This window comes from Salmo salar, chromosome ssa08, assembly GCF_905237065.1.
Source record: "Salmo salar chromosome ssa08, Ssal_v3.1, whole genome shotgun sequence".
Taxonomy (NCBI): domain Eukaryota; kingdom Metazoa; phylum Chordata; class Actinopteri; order Salmoniformes; family Salmonidae; genus Salmo; species Salmo salar.
Window position 1 is genome coordinate 1,751,542 of NC_059449.1, and position 16,631 is coordinate 1,768,172.

Here is a 16,631-nt window from a genome sequence, read left to right on the forward strand (position 1 = left end):
CGGGTGGTGAGCGGGTGTATACGGAAAGCAAATGATGTTGAGGACGACAACGATGACCCTCCTGACCTGCCCAGCTCAGGGTCAAAGGTCAATGAGTAACGCAGGCCGCTGTTGGCCAGGCTCCCATCGCCGTCTCTGGCGTTGAAGGTGAACACACGCGTTCCAACTTCTACGTCCTCCAGAAACCCCAACGTGATGGAGCCGAGACAGTGCCGGGTTTGTTGTCCTCCCTCACGGAGAAGACTCGCACGCTTTGGGGGTGGTTGCCACCGTGCTGTTTCTCTGCAGCCTGAACATGGGTTGAATTCAACTTCAATTCAAACCATTACATTTCTAATTGCCAATGCAGACTTAAGTAGTGCAAATCATGTTAGAAATACTACTAATTATTGTAATTACACTAGAATTACAAACCATCCACAGTAATCATCAGTTGTCTCCATTACATATTATGAGATAATGTAACTTAATTGCATGATGCCCTAGATAAGAGCAACTGGTAAAGGTAAATGACAAACATGTACGGGCATGTCATCGTAGTACTCAGTGAGAACTGGGCCAATATCAATCCCATTATGCAAAAGAAGTCAGGGCACCTAGAGGTGAATGACGGCTGTCTCCTATAGGGGGACAGTTCCATTGTCGGTGGCAACCACTGTCAGGGTGTATTATGTCTTGGCGTTCTGGGTGAATAGCTCCGTATGTCTCCGCTCTGACTAAGTCAAAGTGGCCCTGTTCCTCATCAGTGAGTGAGCGAGTGAGTGACTGACAGTAACTGACAGAGAGAGACTACATGAAGACATAGATAAAGATGATATGGTGCTCATCATCATTATTTTGGATTGATGGGTATAGCTGGATCTACACAATGGCCTGGAATGAGGGCAACATAAGACCAACTTTGAGCTCTAAAAACATTAACCTTAAAGACAAGGATCTGAACTAACCTAAATCTTAACTTTGATTTTGTGATGAACTGTCCCTTTAAGTTAAATGGTATCCGAATAAGACCAATTCAAATATGTAAAACGAATCGGTGTTTAGAATTGAAATCATTACGTGTCGTCAGAGAAAACCTGACTGTTGCATTTTCTCCTACATCGAGGTCTTAGGCAAACATCGTGGTCACCAATGAGCCTGAGGGGATCCCTATAAATTTCTGGCTCAGATGACAGCCTCATTTACACTGCCTTCAGAAAGTATTCACACCCCTTGAATTTTTCCACATTTGGTTGTGTTACAGCCCGAATTTAAAATTGATTACATTTACATTTGGCCCTGCCTACACACAATATCCCATAATGTCAAATTTGAGTTTTTTTGCTACATTTTAGCAAATTAATAAAACATGTAAAGCTGAAATGTCTTGAATAAATAAGTATTCAACATCTTATGGCAAGCCTAAAGTTCAGGAGTAAAAATTTGCTTAACAAGTGACATAAGTTGCATGGACTCACTCAGTGTGCAATAGTGTTTAACATGATTTCTGAATGACTACCTCATCTCTGTACCCAACACATACAGATAATTGTAAGGTCCCGCAGTCTAGCAGTGAATTTCAAACACAGATTCAACCACAAAGACCAGGGAGCTTTTCCAATGCCTCGCAATGAAGGTCACCTATTAGTAGATGGGTTAAAAAAAAAAAAAAAACAGATTGAATATCCCTTTGAGCATGGTGAAGTTATTAATTACACTTTGGATAGTGTACCAATACACCTTCCTGACGGAGAGGAAGGAAACCGCTCTGGGATTTCACCAGTAGGCCAATGGTGACTTTAAAACAGTTACTAACCTAATTGACAGAGTGAAAAGAAGGAAGCATGTATAGAATGAAAATATTCCAAAACATGCATACTGTTTGCAACAAGGAACTAAAGTAATACTGCAAAAAATGTGGCAAAGCAATTCACTTTTTGTCCTGAATACAAATTGTTATGTTTGAGAGAAATCCAACACATTACTGAGTAACACTCATTATTTTCAAGTATAGTGGTGGCTGCATCATGCTATGGGTATGCTTGGACTGGGGAGTTTTTCAGGATAAAAAAATAACTAAATGGAGCTAAGCACAGGCAAAATCCTAGAGGAAAACCTGGTTCAATGTGCTTTCCACCAGACACTGGACACATAAAAACAAGGCCAAATCTACACTGGAGTTGCTTTCCAAGAAGACAGTAAATGTTCCTGAGTGGCCGAGTTACAGTTGACTTAAATCTACTTGAAAATCTATGGCAAGAATGGTTGTCTAGAAATGATCAACAACCAATTTGACAGAGCTTGAACAATTTTGCAAAGAATAATGGGCAAATGTTCCACAATCCAGGTGGCGAAAGCTCATAGAGACACCCAGAAAGACTCAACTGCAATCACTGCCAAAGGTGACTCTAGCATGTATTGACTCAGGGGGTTGAATACTTATCTACCATAATTTCCGGACTATAAGCCGCAACTTTTTTCCCACGCATTGAACCTTGCTGCTTAAACAATGACGTGGCTAATATATGGATTTTTCCCGCTTTGAAATATTTTTGAAAGGAGATGACTTCAGTGGTTTCAGTGCACAGGAGGAGGAAGATAGTGACCAATGACGTTCTTGGTAGGCTACTGTTTACTGCTAATTTTTTATTTTTTGTTACAAGCCGTGTTTCGTTAAAGCCTATTTATTTTCGTTACAAGCCGTGTTTCGTTAAAGCCTGTGTAAAGTTCATTTGTTTCAATGTACTGGTAGGCACCTGCGGCTTATAGACATGTGCGGCTTATTTATGTTCCAAATAATATGTTTTTTTAAATTCAGTGGGTGCGGCTTATATTCAGGTGCGCTCAATAGTCCGGAAATTACGTTAATCAAGATAGTTTTACTTAATGAATTTTTTACAAAGGTTGGAATTTTTCTTCCACTTTGATAGAGTATTTTGTGTACACTACCGGTCAAAAGATTTAGAGCACCTACTCACTCAAGGGGTTTTCTTTATTTTTACTATTTTCTACATTCTAGAATAATAGTGAAGACATCAAAACTATGAAATAACACATATGAAATAATTTAGTAACCCAAAAAAGTGTTCAAGAAATCAAAATATATTTTATATTTGAGATTCTTTAAAAGTAGCCACCCTTTGTCTTGATGACAGCTTTGCACACTCATGGCATTCTCTCACCCAGCTTCACCTGGAATGCTTTTCCAACAATCTTGAAGGAGTTCCCCCATATGCTGAGCACTTGTTGGCTGCTTTTCCTTCACTCTGTGGTCTAACTCATCCCAAACCATCTTAATTGGGTTGAGGTCAGGGGATTGTGGAGGCCAGGTCATGTGATGCAGCACTCCATCAGTCTCCTTCTTGATAAAATAGCCCTTACACTTCCTGGAGGTGTGCTGGGTCATTGTCCTGTTGAAAAACAAATGACAGTTCCACTAAGCCCAAACCAGATGGGATGTCATATCGCTGCAGAATGCTGTGGTAGCCATGGTGGTTGTGTGACTTGAATTCTAAAGAAATCAGACAGTGTCACCAGAAAAGCACCCTCACACCATAACACCTCCTCCTCCATGCTTTATGGTAGGAAATACACATGCAGAGATCATTCGTTCACCACACCACATCTCACAAAGACACAGCGGTTGGAACCAAAAATCTCCAATTTGGACTCCAGACCAAAGGACAAATTTCAACCGGTCAAATGTCCATCGCTCGTGTTTCTTGGCCCAAACAAGTCTCTTTTTTTATTGGTGAGCTTTAGTAGTGGTTTCTTTGCAGCAATTTGACCATGAAGGCCTGAGCCTTATGAGAGCCAGTTTAATCATAGAGCATGATGGTTTTGTGACTGCACTTGAAGAAACGTTAAAAGTTCTTGAAATGTTCCGTATTGACGAACCTTCATGTCTTAAAGGAATGATGGACTGTCATCTCACCCAGAGGCGGCGCTCCGAGTGGCCGGGGACTTTAATGCAGGGAAACTTAAATCAGTTCTACCAAATTTCTATCAACATGTTAAATTCTAGATCACCTGTACTCCACACACAGAGACGCGTACAAAGCTCTCAATCGCCCTCCATTTGGTAAATCTGACCACAACTCTATCCTCCTGATATCTGCTTACAAGCAAAAATTTAAGTAGGAAGCACCAGTGACTCGGTCTATAAAAAAGTGGTCAGATGAAACAGATGCTAAACTACAGGACTGTTTTGCTATCACAGACTGGAACATGTTCCTGGGATTCTTCCGATGGCATTGAGGAGTACACCACATCAGTCACTGGCTTTATCAATAAGTGCATCGAGGACGTCGTCCCCACAGTGACTGTACGTACATACCCCAACCAGAAGCCATGGATTACAGGCAACATTCGCAATGAGTTAAACGTAGAGCTGCCGCTTTCAAGGTGCGGGACTCTAACCCGAAGCTTATAAGAAATCCTGCTATGCCCTGCGACGAACCATCAAACAGGCAAAGCGTCAATACAGGGCTATGATTGAATCATACTACACCGGCTCCAACGCTCGTCTTATGTGGCAGGGCTTGCAAACTATTACATACAAAGGGAAGCACAGTCGCGAGCTGCCCAGTGACATGAGCCTACCAGACGAGCTAAATCACTTCTATGCTCGCTTCGAGGCAAGCAACACTGAGGCATGCATGAGAGCATCAGATGTTCCGGACAACAGGCCAGCATACACAAGGCTGCGGGGCCAGATGGACTACCAGGACGTGTACTCCGGGCATGTGCTGGCCAACTGGCAAGTGTCTTCGCTGACATTTTCAACATGTCCCTGATTAAGTCTGTAATACCAACATGTTTCAAGCAGAACACCACAGTCCCTGTGTCCAAGAACAATAAGGTAACCTGCCTAAATGACTACTGACCCGTAGCACTCATGTCTGTAGCTATAAAATGCTTTGAAAGGCTGGTCATGGCTCACTTCAACACCATTATCCCAGAAACCCTAGACCCACTTCAATTTGCATACCGCCCCAACAGATCCACAGATGATGCAATCTCTATTGCACTCCACACTGCCCTTTCCCACCTGGACAAAAGGAACACCTATGTGAGAATGCTATTCACTGACTACAGCTCAGCGTTCACACCATAGTGCGCTCAAAGCTCATCACTAAGCTAAGGACCCTGGGACTAAACATCTCCCTCTGCAACTGGATCCTGGACTTCCTGACGGGTCGCCCCCAGGTGGTAAGGGTAGGTAACAGCACATCCGCCACACTGATCCTCAACACGGGGGCCCCTCAGAGGTGCGTGCTCAGTCCCCTCCTGTACTCCCTATTCACTCATGACTGCACGGCCAGGCACGACTCCAACAGCATCATTAAGTTTGCTGATGACACAACAGTGGTAGGCCTGATTACCGACAACAATGAGACAGCCTTTTCGGAGGAAGTTAGAGACCTGACCGTGTGGTGCAAGGACAACAACCTCTTCCTCAATGTGATCAAGATAAAGGGGATGATTGAGGAGAAGGAGGACCGATCCCACCACATTCTCATCGACAGGGCTGTAGTGGAGCAGGTTAGAGCTTCAAGTTTCTTAGAGTCCACATCACCAACAAACTAACATGGTCCAAGCATACCAAGACAGTCGTGAAGAGTGCACGACAAAACCTATTCCCCCTCAGGAGACTGAAAAGATTTGGCATGGGTCCTCAGATCCGCAAAAGGTTTTACAGCTGCACCATCGAGAGCATCCTGATGCATTGCATCACTGCCTAGTATGGCAACTGCTCGGCCTCCGACCGCAAGGCAATACAGAGGGTAGTGCGTACGGCCTAGTACATCGCCGGGGCCAAGATTCCTGCCATCCAGGACCTCTATACCAGGCGGGGTCAGAGGAAGGCTCTAAAAATTGTCAAAGACTCCAGCCACCCTAGTCATAGACTGTTCTCTCTGCTACCGCACGGCAAGCGGTACCGGAGCGCCAAGTCTGGGTCCAAGAGGCTTCTGAACAGCTTCTACCCCCAAGCCATAAGACTCCTGAACAGCTAATCAAATGGCTACCCAGACTATTTGCATTGCTAATCCCCCCCACCCCTTCTACACTGCTGCTACTCTGTTATCTATGCATAGTCACTTTAATAACTCTACCTGCATGTACATATTACCTCAATTACCTTGACACTGGTACCCCCTGTATATAGCCCCGCTATTGTTATTTACTGCTGCTCTTTAATCATGTTACTTTTACTTGTTACTTTTTTTATTTGTTTTCTTAACTGCATTGTTGGTTAAGGAATTGTATGTATGCATTTCACTGTAAGGTCTACACCTGTATTCGGCGCATGTGACAAATACAATTTGATTTGATTTGAATGTGTGGTTCAACGAGCAGGTGTCCACATAAACTCAGAAAAAAAGAAACGTTCTCTCACAGTCAACTGTTTATTTTCTGCAAAATTAACATACGATTCAACAACTGAGATTCAACAACTGAGACATAAACTGAACAAGTTCCACAGATATGTGACTAACAGAAATGGAATAATGTGTCCCTGAACAAAGGGGGGGTCAAAATCAAAAGTAAGAGTCAGTATCTGGTGTGGCCACCAGCTGCATCTCCTCCTCATGGACTGCACCAGATTTGCCAGTTCTTGCTGTGAGATGTTACCCCACTCTTCCACCAAGGCACCTGCAAGTTCCAAGACATTTCTGGGGGGAATGGCCCTAGCCCTGACCCTCCGATCCAACAGGTCCAAGGCGTGCTCAATGGGATTGAGATCCGGGCTCTTCGCTGGCCATGGCAGAACACTGACATTCCTATCTTGCAGGAAAACATGCACAGAATGAGCAGTATGGCATTGTCATGCTGGAGTGTCATGTCAGGATGAGCCTGCAGGAAGGGTACCACATGAGGGAGGAAGATGTCTTCCCTGTAATGCACAGTGTTGAGATTGCCTGCAATGACAACAAGCTCAGTCTGATGATGCTTTGACACACCGCCCCAGACCATGACGGACCCGCCACCTCCAAATCGATCCCGCTCCAGAGTACTGGCCTTGGTGTAACGCTCATTCCTTTGATGATAAACGCGTATCCGACCATTACCCCTGGTGAGACAAAACCGCGACTCGTCAGTGAAGAGCACTTTTTGCCAGTCCTGTCTGTTCCAGCGATGGTGGGTTTGTTGTGGATGATGTCTGGTGAGAACCTGCCTTACAACAGGCCTACAAGCTTTCAGTCCAGCCTCTCTCAGCCTATTGCGGACAGTCTGAGCACTGATGGAGAGATTGTGCGTTCCTGGTGTAACTCAGTTGTTGTTGCCATCCTGTACCTGTCCCGCAGGTGTGATGTTCGGATGTACCGATCCTGTGCAGGTGTTGCTACACATGGTCTGCCACTGCGAGGATGATTAGCTGTCCATCCATTCAGCCTAAGGCACATTCACGCAGATGAGCAGGGACCTTGGGTATCTTTCTTTTGATGTTTTTCAGAATCAGTAGAAAGGCCTCTTTAGTGTCCTAAGTTTTCATAACTGTGACACCAATTGCCTAAGCTGTTAGTGTCTTAACCATCGTTCCACAGGTGCATGTTCCTTAATTGTTTATGGTTCACTGAACCATGGGAAGCATGGGAAACAGTGTTTAAACCCTTTACAATGAAGATCTGTGAAGTTATTAGAATTTTTACGAATTATCTTTGAAAGACAGGGTCCTGAAAAAGGGACGTTTCTTTTTTTGCTGAGTTTGCATTTTGCCATGAAGTGTATTATGACTGGCTATGTTGTTGCTATGGTGGCTCTAGAGGGACAAATCAGTAATATTGCATATCCGTTTTTCAAGCGAAGATCTTCAGAGAGTATGCGAGCACAGATGTTCACTTTGCCTAACCGAGTTCTGCTAGGAGCAAACTCAGCCTATGGCCTTTTCTAAATTGCATACTCCAAGTGTCCTCTTCTCGTCTCCTCAAAACCCATTGGATGAGAAAGCCATAGGTTCCTCCCCTCTGACCTTCTCCTCCAATGGGTTTTGAAGAGGAGAGGGGACGCGAGGAGTATGCAATTGAGAAAAGGCCTAGGTATACGGACGCCTTTAATATTACCTCTCCCAGCTCTTAAGGACAACTACCCATGATCCCCACTCTCTTTCCATTTACTGTACCCACTGAGCACCGACTGACACCGGACGTCATTGGACGTTGAAAAGTAGTTCAAATTTGGTCAATCCAAATCTGATCCAATCATGGTGTCTGTTTCACAAGATTGACAGCACAGTTCAGTTAGGACTGGGCGATTATATCAAATTAATTCATTTGAATGTATGTTTTAGCGTCGGTCTGTCAGTGGCCTCCCTTCCTCAGTGCGCACTGTCACTGTGTCTGTTTACATCTTGTCCAGCTGTGTCTAACATTTAACGTAAACCCTGTTTCTTGTCTGCATCGAAATAGCGGTACTTGTACCTAGCATTGAGCATGGTGGTGACACAGTAAAGAGGCTCAGAAATAATGCCACGAATAGCTTGTTCACAGCCTCTTGTAGAGTACATTTGCACGTTTTAACCCCACGGTCTGTGTCAGAAGTTCTGTTGAGCAGGCGTTTCAATGCCTTGACAGAGGGTATCACGTCTGCTGCAGACGCAGTTGATGAGCTTACTTCTCGAGTCAGTTGTTCGAATGGAGCTAGGAGTGTGTTCATGTTTCCAAGTTTCAAACATGTTCTCAAATGCCATTGAAATGGCAGCAGCAGTATGAGAACCAGCACATTCTTGAGCATGCAATATGGCTTTCCTCAGTACGAAATTCTCATCGACCCACTGTGCTGTCAGACTCAGCATGCTCATGGGGCTGACATCGCTGGTCCAAACGTCAGTCGTGAAGCTAATAGCAGAAACGCCCATAGCAAGTAGCTCATGGATGTACTTTTCAACAAAACTGTGTAACTTTGGTAGGGCAACATCTGAAAAATAGCTCCTATTTGGTAGTGTGTACTGGGGATTGAGGTGCTCGACCAGTCGGCGAAAGCTGTTGATTGTCAAGGGCAATGAATTCCATTATCTTGGCGTTAATGGATTTCACCTTTGAGTTGACTCACTGAAATGTTCTTACTCTTTCAAACGACTGCACTACTTGAACTTGTTTAGTTGTTGGAAGTGTGCGCTTAGTATTTTTCTGCTTTTGTTCTGTGTAGCGCTGTATTTTTTGTGGCATCATTACATCATATAGGTATGCACATCAGCTTTGACATCGGTTTTGCACAATGGTGTTAAACTAGACATCGGGCCGATGCTGATGTTGGCATTTTTATCTAATATTGTCCGATTCCAATATATCGTGCATCCCTATGTTTAATCCATTTAAATTGAGCTCAGGTGCACCCTGCTTCCATTGATCATCCTTGAGATGTTTCTACAACTTGATTAGAGTCCACCTGTGGTAAATTCAATTGATTGGACATGATTTGGAACAGGCACACACCTGCCTATATAAGGTCCCACAGTTGACAGTGCATGTCAGAGCAAAAACCAAGCCATGAGGTCGAAGGAATTGTCCGTAGAGTGCAGAGACAGGATTGTGTCGAGGCACAGATCTGAGGAAGGGTACCAAAACAGTGGCCTCCATCATTCTTAAAATGGAATTTGTTTGCAACCACCAAGACCCTTCCTAGAGCTGGCCGCCTGGCCAAATTGAGCAATCGGGGGAGAAGGGCCTTGGTCAGGCAGGTGACCAAGAACCCAATGGTCACTCTGACATAGATCTAGTTCCTCTGTGGAGATGGGAGAACTTCCAGAAGGACAACAATCTTTGTAGCACTCCACCAATCAGGCCTTTATGGTAGAGTGGCCAGAGGGTAACCACTCCTCAGTAAAAGGCACATGACAGCCCGCTTGGAGTTTGCCAAAAGCCACCTAAAGACTCTCAGACCATGAGAAACAAGATTCTCTGGTCTGATGAAACCAAGATTGAATGTGAAGCATCACGTCTGGAGGAAACCTGGCACCATCCCTATGGTGAAGCATGGTGGTGGCAGCATCATATTGTGGGGGTGTTTTTCAGCAGCAGGGACTGGGAGACTAGTCAGGATCGAGGCAAAGATGAACTTGGCAAAGTACAGAGAGATCCTTGATGAAAACCTGCTCCAGAGTGCTCAGGACCTCAGATTTGGGTGAAGGTTCACCTTCCAACAGGACAACGACCCTAAGCACCCAGCCAAGACAACCAGGAGCTGCTTCAGGACAAGTCTCTGAATGTCCTTGAGTGGCCCAGCCAGAGCACCAACTTGAACCCGATCGAACTTCTCTGGAGAGACCTGAAAATAGCTGCGCAGCAACAATCCCTATCCAGCCTGACAGAGCATGTGAGTATCTGCAGGGAGAATGGGAGAAACCCCAAATACAGGTGTGCCAAGCTTGTAGCGCCTTACCCAAGACTCAACGCTGTAATTGCTGCCAAAGGTGCTTCAACAAAGTACTGACTAAAGGGTCTGAATACTTATGTAAATGTAATATTTACATATTTTATAATTTTTATAAATTAGCAAACATTTCTAAACCTGTTTATGCTTTGTCAGTATGGGGTATTGTATGTAGATTGACGAAGGAAAAAACTATTTCATACATTTTAGAATAAGGCTGTAATGTAACAAAATGTTAAAGGGGTATGAATAGTTTCCGAAGTCACCTTATATTCTCTAAGATAAATGCCATTGCGGCCATTGTGTCACCACCCGCGACCAATACATTTTCACCAGAACATCGATATAATCTTAAATCAGCCATAAATCCCTTTGTCACAATTTTCTGGCCTATCCTGAAGTTGTAACGAGACTGCACACACGTCTCTGCCCCCCAGTGGATGTTTAGGAGAACTCTCGGTCATCAGTAATATGAAATATTTTAGTTTTAATTTTGGTACTCTGTTTTTAGAATTTGTCTGGTCTTAGTAATTTTGACAAAAATAATAGTAAGTGTTACCCACTGGGCACAGACGTCAATTCAACGTCTATTCCATGTTGGTTCAAATTATTTTTATTGAAATGACGTGGAAACAATTTTGACTCAAACAGTGTGTGCCCAGTGGGTAGTCACACTTTATTTTCATTTGAATAATGATTTAGTCTAGTTATTGTCAAAATCACAAAAACAGTAGGCCATTTTAGTCAACTAAATGCTCTTCATTTTAGTCACATCACATTTGTATTGCCTCATTATCCAGTTACATGTAACTAAATGTAATCTACTTAATCTCCAAAAGTAATTATTTATTATGAGGGCCATAAACAATAACTAGTAATGCTACCAACATATTTTTCTGCATAACATCCTATTCTCTTCCCAACAGCAGAAATATGACAAACATAAGAATATATAACAACTATTTAGCCATGTTAATTCCTAATTTAGCCTACATACAGAGGTAGGATATTTTTTTCCATCAATCTTTTGTTGTTGAGAATTTTCTTGTAAATGCAAACTTGTAGTGTATTTGGGTTTTAAAAAGGTTTCAAAAGTTTGTCATTTCAGAGAGACACACCACATGGTTCCGCAAAGTAGTATGGGTTGCACCTTCATCACTTGGTCGCGTCATTGCCATTGTTATCAACGTTCCACAGACACTTCAGCCACATTGATGTCCAAAAGTAGAACGGGGGCTAATGAGTTTGAATGGGAGCTAATGACTGTTTCGCCAGTGATGTGGTCAAGTAACTAAACCTCGAGTCCCAAGTCCCCTGTGCTTGAGTCCAAATCCGAGTCACCAATGCCAATGGTCAAGTCACGAGTCGAGTCACCTGGGGCGTGTTCAGTAGGACGCAACGTTTTGGAACATTCAGATAGAAATATGTTTTGTAGAACAAGCATGCCTCTCCGACATGTTGAATAAGAAATCAATTCAGAATTGAATTTGGTGCAATTCAAAGAAATTCCTCTCAGTCATGGAACATGAGAGTTTTATTGAGTCTGACAGGTAACACTTCCAATTACTAAAAAGTATGAGACTTTTCTCTGGAAACAATATTCATATACTCTTTTAACCTTAGTGCTTAGAATAGCCAATTATATTTAAACCAACCGTTTCATTTGTTTTGCTTCTTTTTGAAGGCCTCAGCGTCAACTTCAGGGAAATGTAGTATTCTTCTCATATTCAACAAAATGTAAGTGATTTAATCAAATTTCAAATTTATTTTTATATAGCCCTTCGTACATCAGCTGATATTCTCAAAGTGCTGTACAGAAACCCAGCCTAAAACCCCAAACAGCAAGCAAAGCATGTGAAAGAAGCACGGTGGCTAGGAAAAACTCCCTAGGAAAAACTCCCTAGAAAGGCCAAAAACCTAGGAAGAAACCTAGAGAGGAACCAGGCTATGAGGGGTGGCCAGTCCTCTTCTGGCTGTGCAGGGTGGATATTATAACAGAACATGGTCAAAATGTTAAAATGTTAAAATGTTCATAAATGACCAGCATGGTCAAATAATAATAATCATAGTAGTTGTCGAGGGTGCAACAAGCACGTCCGGTGAACAGGTCAGGGTTCCATAGCCGCAGGCAGAACAGTTGAAACTGGAGCAGCAGCACGGCCAGGTGGACTGGGGACAGCAAGGAGGAGTCATACCAGGTAGTCCTGAGGCATGGTCCTAGGGCTCAGGTCCTCCGAGAGAAAGACAGAAAGAGAGAAAGAGAGAATTAGAGAGAGCATATTTAAATACACACAGGACACCGGATAAGACAAGAGAAATACTCCAGATGTAACAGACTGACCCTAGCCCCCGACACATAAACTACTGCAGCATAAATACTGGAGGCTGAGACAGGAGGGATCAGAAGACACTGTGGCCCCATCCGATGATACCCCGGACAGGGCCAAACAGGCAGGATATAACCCCACCCACTTTGCCAAAGCACAGCCCCCACACCACTAGAGGGATGTCTCCAACCACCAACTTACCGTCCTAAGACAAGGCCGAGTACAGCCCACAACGATCTCCGCCATGGCACAACCCAAGGGGGGGGGCGCCAACCCAGACAGGAAGACCACGTCAGTGACTCAACCCACTCAAGTGACGCACCCCTCCCATGGACGGCATGGAAGAACACCAGTAGGCCAGTGACTCAGCCTCTGTAAAAGGGTTAGAGGCAGAGAATCCCAGTGGAAAGAGGGGAACCGGCAAGGCAGAGACAGCAAGGGCGGTTCGTTGCTCCAGCCTTTCCGTTCACCTTCACACTCCTGGGCCAGACTATACTTAATCATAGGACCTACTGAAGAGATAAGTCTTCAGTAAAGACTTAAAGGTTGAGACTGAGTCTGCGTCTCTCACATTGGTAGGCAGACCATTCCATAAAAATGGAGCTCTATAGGAGAAAGCCCTACCTCCAGCCGTTTGCTTAGAAATTCTAGGGACAATTTAATGAAATATGAAATATTAATGAAATATAATAACTTAGAATATTTACACACAGGTTTTGTTTTCCTTGATCATTCATTTTAAGAGTTTGTCCTCAAAATCAATTGCTTCAACAATATTTTTTATATGCATGTATATAACGACATTGTTGATGTTTAATGTATATCTGTATAGACTACACCTAATATATAATAGAAGAGGCATTTGAATTTCATAGAATTTTACTGAATTCAATTCTAATTCCTTTCATTCAAATTGCATTTCTGTTACTATTCCAATTCAAATGTAATAATTGCATACCAGTGGAGGTATACAAAAGTTTTTTGATATACTCAGAGGACCGTTATTAGCACGTTTTAACCACTAATATATAAATGGTAGATTATCAGACACTCAACAAGTCTGATTTCATTAATACTGAAACAGGATCCAAGGTGTGTGTGTGTGCGTGTGTGTGGTTGAGATCCAGTCCATTGAAAAAAATGGAGGCCTCTTACACTTCAGTGTTGTGATGCAAAAATTCTACCTAAATGCTTAGCGCATAGAATTAAAAAGGTTTTGTCAGATAATATTCATCCTAAATCAGACATTTTTTTTTTTTTACATGGACCGTACACTGGAGATAATATAAAGCAAGTACTGGAAACAATAGAACACTATGGAATATCTGGGAAACCTGGCCTGGTATTCATAGCTGACTTTGAAAAGGCCTTTGCTAAAGTACGACTGGAGTTGATACAGTTGAAGTCAGAAGTTTACATCATACACCTTAGCCAAATACATTTAATCTCAGTTTTCACAATTCCTGACATCTTAGTAAAAATTCCCTGTCTTAGGTCAGTTAGAATCACCACTTTATTTTAAGAATGTGAAATGTCAGAATAATAGCAGAGAGAATGATTTATTTCAGCTTTTATTTTCTTTCATCACATTCCCAGTGGGTCAGAAGTTTACATACACTCAATAAGTATTTAATCGTTGCCTTTAAAATTGTTTAACTTGGGTCAAACGTTTCGCGTAGCCTTCCACAAGCTTCCCACAATAAGTTGGGTGAATTTTGTCCCATTCCTCCTGACAGAGCTGGTGTAACTGAGTCAGGTTTGTAGGCCTCCTTGCTCACACACGCCTTTTCAGTTCTCCCCACAAATTTTCTGTAGGCTTGAGGTCAGGGCTTTGTGATGGCCACTCCAATACCTTGACTTTGTTGTCCTTCAGCCATTTTGCCACAACTTTGGAAGTATGCTTGGGGTCATTGTCCATTTGGAAGACCCATTTGCGACCAAGCTTTAACTTCCTGACTGATGTCTTGAGATGTTGCTTCAATATATCCACAATTTTCCCTCCTCATGAAGCCATCTATTTTGTAAAGTGCACCAGTCCCTTCTGCAGCAAAGCACCCCCTCATGATGCTGCCACTCCCGTGCTTCACGGTTGGGATGGTGTTCTTCGGCTTGCAAGCCTCCCCCTTTTCCTCCAAACATAACGATGGTCATTATGGCCAAACAGTTCTATTTTTGTTTCATGAGACCAGAGGATATTTCTCCAAAAAGTACGATCTTTGTCCCCATGTGCAGTTACAAACTGTAGTCTGGCTTTTTTTTATGGCGGTTTTGGAGCAGTGGCTTCTTCCTTGCTGAGCGGCCTTTCAGGTTATATCGATATAGGACTCATTTTACTGTGGATATAGATGCGTTTGTACCTGTTTCCTCCAGCATCTTCACAAGGTCCTTTGCTGTTGTTCTGGGATTGATTTGCACTTTTCGCACCAAAGTACTTTTATCTCTAGGAGACAGAACGGATCTCCTTCCTGAGCGGTATGACGGCTGTGTGGTCCCATGGTATTTATACTTGCGTACTATTGTTTGTACAGATGAATGTGGTACCTTCAGGCATTTGAAAATTGCTCCCAAGGATGAACCAAACTTGTGGAGGACAATAAGTTTTTTTTTTCTGAGGTCTTGGCTGATTTCTTTTGATTTTCCCATAATTTTAAGCAAAGAGGCACTGAGTTTGAAGATAGGCCTTGAAATACATCCACAGGTACACCTGCAATTGACTCAAATGATGTCAATTAGCCTGTCAGAAATTTCTAAAGCCATGACAAAGTTGTATGGACTTTTCCAAGTTGTTTAAAGGCACAGTCAACTTAGTGTATGTCAACTTTTGACCGACTGGAAATGTGATACAGTGAAATAATCTGTCTGTAAACAATTGTTGGAAAAATTACTTGTGTCATGCACAAAGTAGATGTCCGAACCGACTTGTCAAAACTATAGTTTGTTAACAAGAAATTTGTGGAGTGGTTGAAAAACGAGTTTGAATGACTCCAACCTAAGTGTACGTAAACTTTCGACTTCAACTGTATATAAATGCCTGGAATATTTCAATTTGAGAATCTCTTTTAAAATGGGTTAAAGTTATGTATAGTAACCCTACTGTAGGTGTAAAATAGTAAATAATTGCAACATCTCAAAGTTTTAAACTGTCAATTGGAGTAAAACAAGGTTGTCCACTATTGGCATATCTATTTATTATTGCCATCGAAATGTTAGCTGTTAAAATCAGATCCAACAATAATATTAAGGGTTTAGAGATCCAGGGCTTAAAAAAAGGTGTCATTGTACACTGATTCATGTTTTCTTTTAAATCCACAATTAGAATCCCTCCACAGCCTCAGAGGATCTAGATACATTTTATAACCTCTCTGGATTAAAACCAAATGATGATAAGTGTGCTATATTACATATTGGATCACAAAAAAATACAACTTTTACATTACCGTGTAGTTTACCAATAAAATGATCTGACTGGGATGTGGACATACTCGGTATAGATATCCAGAAATAAATAAATACTCTCACTCCAATAGATTTTTATAGAAAGTTTGCAAAATAGATAGGTTCTTGCTACCATGGAAAGGAAAATACTTGTCTATTTGTGGAAAAATTACCCTGATTAACTCCTTAGTCATATCACAGTTGACCTATTTGCTTATGGTTTTGCCTACACATAGCGAACTGTTCTTTTAAAATGATATGAGCAAAAAATATTCAATTTTATTTGTAATGGCAAGCCAGACAAAATGAAAAGGGCCTATTTATATAATGAATATGAATTCAAAGGGCAGAAATGATTAAATATTAAAGCATTCATCCTCTCACTAAAAGGCATCAGTCATACAAAAGTTATACTTAAATCCAAACTGGTTCTCTAGCAAAAATGTCTCAACCCATGATCAAGAATTGCCTTTTTCCCTTTATTCAGATTTCAACCACTCACTTTCGGTTATTTGA